Source organism: Mytilus edulis, chromosome 1 (genome assembly GCF_963676685.1).
Source record: "Mytilus edulis chromosome 1, xbMytEdul2.2, whole genome shotgun sequence".
NCBI lineage: Eukaryota > Metazoa > Mollusca > Bivalvia > Mytilida > Mytilidae > Mytilus > Mytilus edulis.
In genome coordinates this window covers 17,344,427-17,353,340 of record NC_092344.1, presented here as the reverse complement: position 1 = coordinate 17,353,340, position 8,914 = coordinate 17,344,427, and the positions used below count along the sequence as shown (strand labels likewise).

At 31.7% G+C, this 8,914-nt stretch overlaps 1 protein-coding gene across 1 annotated transcript in view; it reads left to right on the top strand.

The window, feature by feature from the left end:
* Positions 1–1,745: 1,745 nt before the first annotated feature.
* Positions 1,746–8,914, top strand: part of LOC139525275 (histidine-rich glycoprotein-like) — a 29,131-nt gene continuing 21,962 nt past the window's right edge. The window contains exon 1 of the mRNA XM_071320491.1: positions 1,746–1,860. The gene's annotated coding sequence lies outside the window, so the exon portion shown is untranslated. The remainder of the gene's footprint in view (positions 1,861–8,914) is intronic.

Genomic DNA, 8,914 nt, shown 5'->3' with positions numbered 1-8,914 from the left:
ATGGTGTACATACATTTTTTTCCGTGTATATTTCAAGTTCATATTTCCAGTATGGAATATTTATATATAGAGTAAAATTGTCAATTATGTTTGCTCTTTTTACTTTGTTGTCAGTGTTGAAGGTAATATAATCGCATCTCAAAACATGGACCTCTTAAGTTTGTCAACATGTACATTACAGCTCTTACATTGAAAATGTGAACTTAAGTTGGGTTGGGATCCCGCTAACATGTTTAACCCCGCCACATTCCACATTTTGTATGTATGTTGATTGTCCTAAGTAAGGAGCCTGTTATTCAGTAGTTGTAGTTTGTTGATGTGATACATATTTATTTTTCGTTCTTTTTTTTTTTATCATTAATGTCATTAATGAGGCCGTTTGTTTTCTCGTTTGAATTGTTTTATGGCTCTTTATAGCTGACTATTAGGTATGAGTTTTGCTCATGTTTGAAGGCCGTATGGTGACCTAAAATTGCATGTAAATTTCTGTGTCATTTGGTCTCTTGTGGAGAGTTGTCTCATTGGCAATCATACCACATCTTTTTTTTTATATACTTAGTGGAAATCTTACAGTAGTCTCACGGTCGTTATGTGAAGTTCAAATATGCAGAATAAACCGTATTCCTCTCATCTCATGAAATGAATTGTATCCTTCCTTTAAGAAAGTGTAAACAGATATCTATACTGTTTTCATGGATTTTGTCCTTCTTATGATCAACAAAGAAATAAATGATAGCTACAAACGCGTACCAGTTTTTTTTTTTCTTTTTTAAAGGGACCACTGACCTGGAATGAACGGTCGGTTACTGACCTATAGTGCAAGGTTAAACTAACTCGACCAATTTATGTTATAAATTATATGGTTTTGTCATGTTCATTACATTTATTTACCAAAAAATACCTTCATGAATAATATAGTTAAATACATTCATTTTTATATTTCTTTGTGTCAAGATAATAGCAAATCATAGTTAGTTCTGAGAACAAATATAAATCAAATACTATAGGCTTAAAAATCGCTTAAAAATCAGGTTGCTGCTATGATCTTTTTGGTGTTCCCTTTTTCATCAAATTGATAAGCTACACCAAGAAGATAATACGTATTTCTAAAACCATTAACATGTTGACGTTTATCCGAAATATCACTTTATAGAATGAAAATCCGACCAAACATTGCGCTAAGTTACTCTAGCGCTGAGTATGCTTACTCTCATTCAAACATAGCGTGAATTAAAAAAACATATCACTGAAACAGTGCATTGATTAGTTTGCAAACTTGGACGAAAACCAAAGCAATGCTTAATACTATAATACAGCATGTACCGAAAATTGCAAAACATTATATGTAAAGATATCGATAGCCGAAGAATATACATTCGATAACATTTTGAAGAAAAAACATCTTTGGGTTTCAAACCCAGTCGGTCTAGAAGAGATACTTCAAATCTGAGATAACGGACCACCTGCTTGAATTAATAAATGGTCTCAAGTCGGTTTCTGTCCTCACTGCTGAACCTTAATTGGAGAAGGTTACATTTAGGATATGTACCCTTGAGTTGATTCAATGCTAAACATATGGAAATTTTATGGAAAATCCACAGCCTTTATTCTTGTACTCTCATATTTGGCAATTTGGTGACTGATAGATATAGGATTATTGCATGCAGTGCTAGCATTGATTTCCTTAAAACAAGTTTAGCAATGTAGTTATTGGTTAAAACAAATATAAATATGGACCAAATCAAGTACACCTTTTAGGGTGCGCTCGACTTTAGTGACTCAGCACGAGGTGTTTTGGAATTTACAGGTTGCTTAGAACTTTTTGTAAACAATAAACGCTAGCACATCATAGAAAAGCAAGTGAGTAATCTATGATTCAATATTTTTTAACAAAAATCTCTGTATGAAAGGCTGTGGATTTTCTATAAAAATCTTGATTTATTTGCCACAAAGTCCACTTTTTCTATTAAATGCAATAAAACAGTAAATAATAATGCTTTGCATCAAGTTTCCCCTTGCCATGGTATATGTACAAAATGGCCGAGTCTCTCTTATTCATTATATTTGTAGTTTTGATACTATTGAAGTTTAAAAGTTCGTACAAAAATGGCTACATAAGAGGTCATAAACCTTAATTTAGGTTTCAGAAGAATCCGATTTTTGATTAGATAACAACGCTTGTGTGTCATACAAAAATTCACCTTCATATCCCAATGAAGACAATGAAGTTTAACATTCATGATGACACGTGCTATCACTAAAAGTACACAGGTTAGGCCGTAAATAAATAAATAAATAATAAAAATCGATTATTCATGATCATAGCGAAATTATAAGTATTGAAGCTTCTTTTAGTAATTTCACAGGGTTGTAAAAGCGTTGACCGTGCGCACATTTTTAGAATGAAGCGCTCCATACAAAATGTACTTCGGTCAACACTTTACACCCCAATGAATTTACAAAAAAAGGAGCATTCAATTGTTGAATGAATGGGTTTGTACTTTTTTTAAATTTCAAATACAATACATCATAGGCTTGTTTAAAGACCTCAAACAGTAATCTTTGGATATATATGAAAATTTCGACACAGCATTAAGCTGTTCGATTACTTAACGTGTATAGACAAAGTGGACCTCCGACCTAAATGTCAAACAAAATCCACGATAAACCAACACTACATATATAGAAAGGAAGATATCGGGTTAGAATGGATTGAAAGTTGATAATACCCGTATATATATATACATTTTTTTGTATTTGGAGTTGTTGTGTACACTTGTTTAGGCGTTTATATAATTTATTTATTGTGTACATGTATTGTATATATATATATAAATATAGAGAGAGCTTTTCTGATAACCAAATTGTGTATGTACATAACAATAATCTTATAACTTTTTGTTGAACACGGAAGTCCGTTTGTTTATCTTTCTTGGATATACATTTTGTATCTCTGAAATCACCGGCTTTTTCATATTTACAAAAAAAAAAAATAATCTATCAACACCCTTTTTATCCGAAAAACAATCTACAGGAAGAACATTCCTGACTAAAAAAATCGAGAATAGAAAAGGGGAAATAGCATCATCTTGTTTTTCACAAACCATAAGATACAACGGTTCAGAGATAAACATACATATTGCAATAAAAACAAACTTATTTATCATAACATCCAAGGACGTATAACTAAAAAGGATACGTCCTTGTAACATCATCAATTATTATCAATTACAACAATTATCATGGAACATTTTTGTACGCTGTGTTGTTGTTTTTTTTAATTCCTTCGAAATTGCTTTAAATTCTACAGTTTCATAGATAAATTATTTTCAAGAGAAAGACGTACTGTTATGTGAAAATGTACTTATTAAACTGTAACTTCTTAATATACCTATATTTTTCTCGCATGTGAATATATACAATGAACCATTATTCAAATAAAGTAGTCAACCAACTATTAAAAGTATAATTTACAGTTAAACATACGTTCAACCAAAAATAAAAACTTTGCACTTCCATAGATTGTTTCTTTTTCTGACAGGAAATTCATTTGAATAATAGGTGTGTATGCTTATTTTAACTTGTATAAATTAGATATTTAGACAGGAAATTACAAAATATTTGAAATGGGAAGTGTCTTGCTGTGAGATGTTTTAATGCAAGAATTGCTAATTCACCATGATAATTTTTTACCTCTTTAAGTCTTTTATAAACTACCCCATGCATTGATGCCCCCCCCCCCCTCATTGATAAACACATCTTAAAAAGTTAAGGCAGTGATATAACACAAAGGTCTATTATTTAGATCTTTATATTAGTTACTCATTAATCAGTCGCCATATTTGGAGATGAATTTTGTAACTTGCATGTTTAAAAAATAAGACAGGAAATTGCAAAATATATGAAAATGGGAAGTTTCTTGCTGTGTGGTGAGAACGCAGGAATTGCTAATTCACCATGATACATGGTTTTTTTTTACCTCTTTTATAAACTACTCCATTGATAATCAAATCTTATAAATAGACAAGGCAGTGATATTAGACAAGGGTCTGTTATTTAGATCTTTAAACAAGTTACTAAATAGTCGCCATCTTGAAGATGATTTTTGTAATATTTAGATATTAAGACAGGAAATTGCAAAATATATTTGAAAATGGGAAAAGTCTTGCTGTGAAGTGAATTTAATGCAAGAATTCCTAATTCACCATGATACATGTTTTAACTCCCATGCATTGATTAAAAAATCTTTAAAAGACAAGGCAGTGATATATCACAGGGGTCTTTTATTTAAATGTTTTTATTAGTTACTCAAAAGGTCGCCGTTCTTGTGGATGTTTTTGGAATTACTCATGTCATACGCCAAGTGACAGTCTGTTGACTTTGTATATACAATCAAGGACGTATAACTGACATACGTCCTTGATACAATATTGGTACATTGTCGGAAAATATAAAATTTATTTGTATGAGCTTTAGAGTTCAAACATGACGAAAAGCGAGGCTTTGCCGAGATTATCTCCTGTTTCGTAGCGAGTACAAATAAATTTTATATTTTCCGACAATGTACATATATTGTTTTTATCCTGAATTTACACCCAACACTCGAAACTTTCGTTGTCAAATGTAAATCATATTTGATTTTCTATTAATGTTTCAAAGAAATCAACAGTTCAAACGCGGACCGCGACAAGGACACGCAAAATGAACTGGTTCACAAAATGAAAAATCCCCATTACCCCGTGTTTAACATGGAAGAGGGGTAAAACTTTGTGATTGTATATCTGGATTGGGAAATATCAACTCAAGTCAATATGTATTGTTGATGAACACGACTGTAAAATAAACATGTTTAATAAATCACCAAACATCATGTGGTCAGATGAAGCTCCTACAAAATTGACAGCCTTATCCCCAGATAAAATAAATGCAAATTGATATTTTCTAATCCTCTCAAACGAAATAGACAAATGAATAAGGAAATAAAGACACAAGAAATGTTTTGAAAGAGATTTGCAACATTTTGTAGTAAGAGAAAATTTAAAGTAAATTAAACGTTGCTTTTATGATGCGAAAATGAGGGGTCATTAATACAAACTTAACAGGCAGGTAATATATTAAAGAATACATGTAAAACAATTCTCTAGTCAAACAAGTATTAGCACGTTGATAATATACTGAATGCAATAGGGAATTGATTGAAGATTGTAAAATATATATTATATATATAACAAGTGTGGACACAGATGAGTGTGGATAGTATGTATGGATGTTTGACAGTGTCTTATGACAAAATGAGTTCTATGTTTTTTCTATATGGTGTTATTAACTATGTTGCACGATGACAACCAATCTGAGCATTATGAGTGTTATTTATTAAAATTTTTATGCCCCCACCTACAATAGTAGATAGGCATTATGTTTTCTGGTCTGTGGGTCCGGTCCGTTCGTTCGTTTGTCCCGCTTTAGGTTAAAGTTTTTGGTCAAGGTAGTTTTTGATGAAGCTGAAGTCCAATCAACTCGAAACTTAGTACACATGTTCATTATGATATGATCTTTCTAATTTTAAAGCCAAATTAGACTTTTGACCCCAATTTCACGGTCCATTGAACATAGAAAATGGAAGTGGGAGTTTCAGGTTAAAGTTTTTGGTCAAAGTAGTTTTTGATGAAGCTGAATTCCAATCAACTTGAAACTTACTACACTTGTTGCATATGATATGATCTTTCTAATTTCAAAACTCATAACTGCTCCAAAAGTAATCTGATAGAATTTCAAGCATTTTAAGCCAATATTATCAACATCTACTAATGAGTCTTAATATGTCTACATATATCTAAAAAGTCATAGTATTCAAAAGGTAATGCAAAATTATTCCTTTTCATTTTTTTTGTTATATGGATACACATTTGAGTGATACATGTACCAATACAATATTTGTTGTGGTATGAAAGTGCAGTAATTAGCATTTACTGTAACTATGTTAATTCACACAAATTGAAAAATAAACAAATGAATGGACCAGATGCTCCGCAGAGCCCAGCTTTATACGACTGCAGAGGTCGAAGCCTGAACAGTTGGGGCTAGTATTGACACAACATTCAAGCTGGAAACAGCTCTGAGTTTGAATTGTGATTAAATAGATGACACAGCTTAGGTTTCTGACACAGAATGAATGTGGTCTAATGAACTTAAATATTTGTTTTGCTTTTGTGTTAGGAGCAATTCACTATGCTGCTGAATATTAATCCTTTCAAACAAAAATATCTAAAGAAATTTTCTTTTTAATTTCTGAAATGAGAAACATTTAGAGGAGACAAACTTCAGTTAAGAGATCAGAAACTAAAAAAATGTATAATTTTTCCATTTGTAAAAGGGCATACCCTAGAAAGTGCTTGCAATCACTGAATGGTTATTAATGACTGCTTTAATTTATCAGTTGGTAATAAAGTGAATATTGCATTGTATATTGTATAATTGATTTAAGTTGACTGAACAAAGAAAGATAACTCCAATTTTCAAAGAAGATTTCATAAAGCATTGGTATTAGGTAATTCAAGAACCATTCTGGACAAACTCCAATTAAGGGTCTTGAATTTACAACCAGATGCTCCGCAGGGCGTAGCTTTATACGACCGCAGAGGTTGAACCCTGAACGGTTAGGGCAAGTATGGACACAACATTCAAGCTGGATTCAGCTCTAAATTTGGATTGTGATTAAATAGTTGACACAGCATAGGTTTCTGACACAGAATGAATGTGTTCTAATGAACTTAAAATTTTTGTTTCTCTTAGAGCAATTCACTATGCTGTTGAATATTAATCCTCTCAAAAAAATGTTTGAAGAAATTTTCTTTTTTATTTATGAAATTTCAAATGAGAAAAATTGAACCCAATTTTTTTAATCACATCCCCCTTTCCCTTATTCCAAAACTAATCTCAATTAAAATTTCTAATGGAGTTTGCAACAATAACTACTCATTTAAATACATCATAAAATATTAAGATGTAAAAAAACTGCTTGTTATCACTGAATGGTAAAGATTATTTTAATTTATCAGTTGGTAGTAAAAAGTGAATATACATTGTATATTGTATATAACAAAGATTTAAGTTGATTCTGGACAAAGAAAGATAACTCTAATTAAAAAAAAATTTGATATTTCACAATATTGTGCAATTAGATATTTCTTGCCATTGCGCAATACTGTGCAATTGAAAAGACTTGCTATTGCACAATACTTAATATAATAATTTTAGATCCTGATTTGGACCAACTTGAAAACTGGGCCCATAATAAAAAATCTAAGTACATTTTTGGATTCAGCATATCAAAGAACTTCAAGATTTCAATTTTTGTTAAAATCAGACTAAGTTTAATTTTGGACCCTTTGGACTTTAGTGTAGACCAATTTGAAAACAGGACCAAAAATGAAGAATCTACATACACAGTTAGATTTGGTATATCAAAGAACCCCATTTATTCAATTTTTGATGAAATCAAACAAAGTTTAATTTTGGACCCCGATTTGGACCAACTTGAAAACTGGGCCAATAATCAAGAATCTAAGTACATTTTTAGATTCAGCATATCAAAGAACCTAACTGATTCATTTTTTGTCAAAATCAAACTAAGTTTAATTTTGGACCCTTTGGACCTTAATGTAGACCAATTTGAAAACGGGACCAAAAGTTAAGAATCTACATACACAGTCATGACAGTTAGATTCAGCATATCAAAGAACCCCAATTATTCAATTTTGATGAAATCAAACAAAAGTTTAATTTTGGACCCTTTGGGCCCCTTATTATGTTGGGACCAAAACTCCCAAAATCAAACCCAACCTTTCTTTTATGGTCATAAACCTTGTGTTTAAATTTCATAGATTTCTATTTACTTATACTAACGTTATGGTGCGAAAACCAAGAAAAATGCTTATTTGGGTCCCTTTTTGGCCCCTAATTCCTACACTGTTGGGACCTAAACTCCCAAAATCAATACCAACCTTCCTTTTGTAGTCATTAACATTGTGTTTAAATTTCATTGATTTCTATTTACTTAAACTAATGTTATTGTGCGAAAACCAAGAATAATGCTTATTTGGGCCCTTTTTTGGCCCCTAATTCCTAAACTGTTGAGACCAAAACTCCCAAAATCAATCCCAACCGTTCTTTTGTGGTCATAAACCTTGTGTCAAAATTTCATAGATTTCTATTAACTTAAACTAAAGTTATAGTGCGAAAACCAAGAAAATGCTTATTTGGGCCCTTTTTGGCCCCTAATTCCTAAAATGTTGGGACCAAAACTCCCAAAATCAATATAAACCTTCCTTTTGTGGTCATAAACCTTGTGTTAAAATTTCATAGATTTCCATTCACTTTTACTAAAGTTAGAGTGCGAAAACTAAAAGTATTCGGACGCCGGACGACGACGACGACGACGACGACGCCGACGCCGACGCCAACGTGATAGCAATATACGACGAAAATTTTTTCAAAATTTGCGGTCGTATAAAAATGTTTGTTTTTGGTCCGTAATTATTAGACTGTTTGTCCCATAACCCACACAATATATCCGAACCTTCTACTTATGGTATTAAACATTGTGGTACAATTTCAGAACAATTGAAATACTTATACACAACTTTTTAAACCGACACTAGATTAAAGCTTGTTTTGGGCACCTTTGTACCCCTTATTCCTAAACCTTAGGGACCATAACCCCCAAAATCAATCCCAAGCTTCCTTTTGTGGTTATAAACGTTGTGTTATAATTTTGTTGATTTCTGTTGACTTATAATAAAGTTATTATCCAGAAACCATCTTTCGGACAGGATACCAATTTACGACCCCAAATTTTTTGTGGTTGTATAAAAATGTTGAACATGTGCAATGAAGTATAGTTTTAGAAATCGAT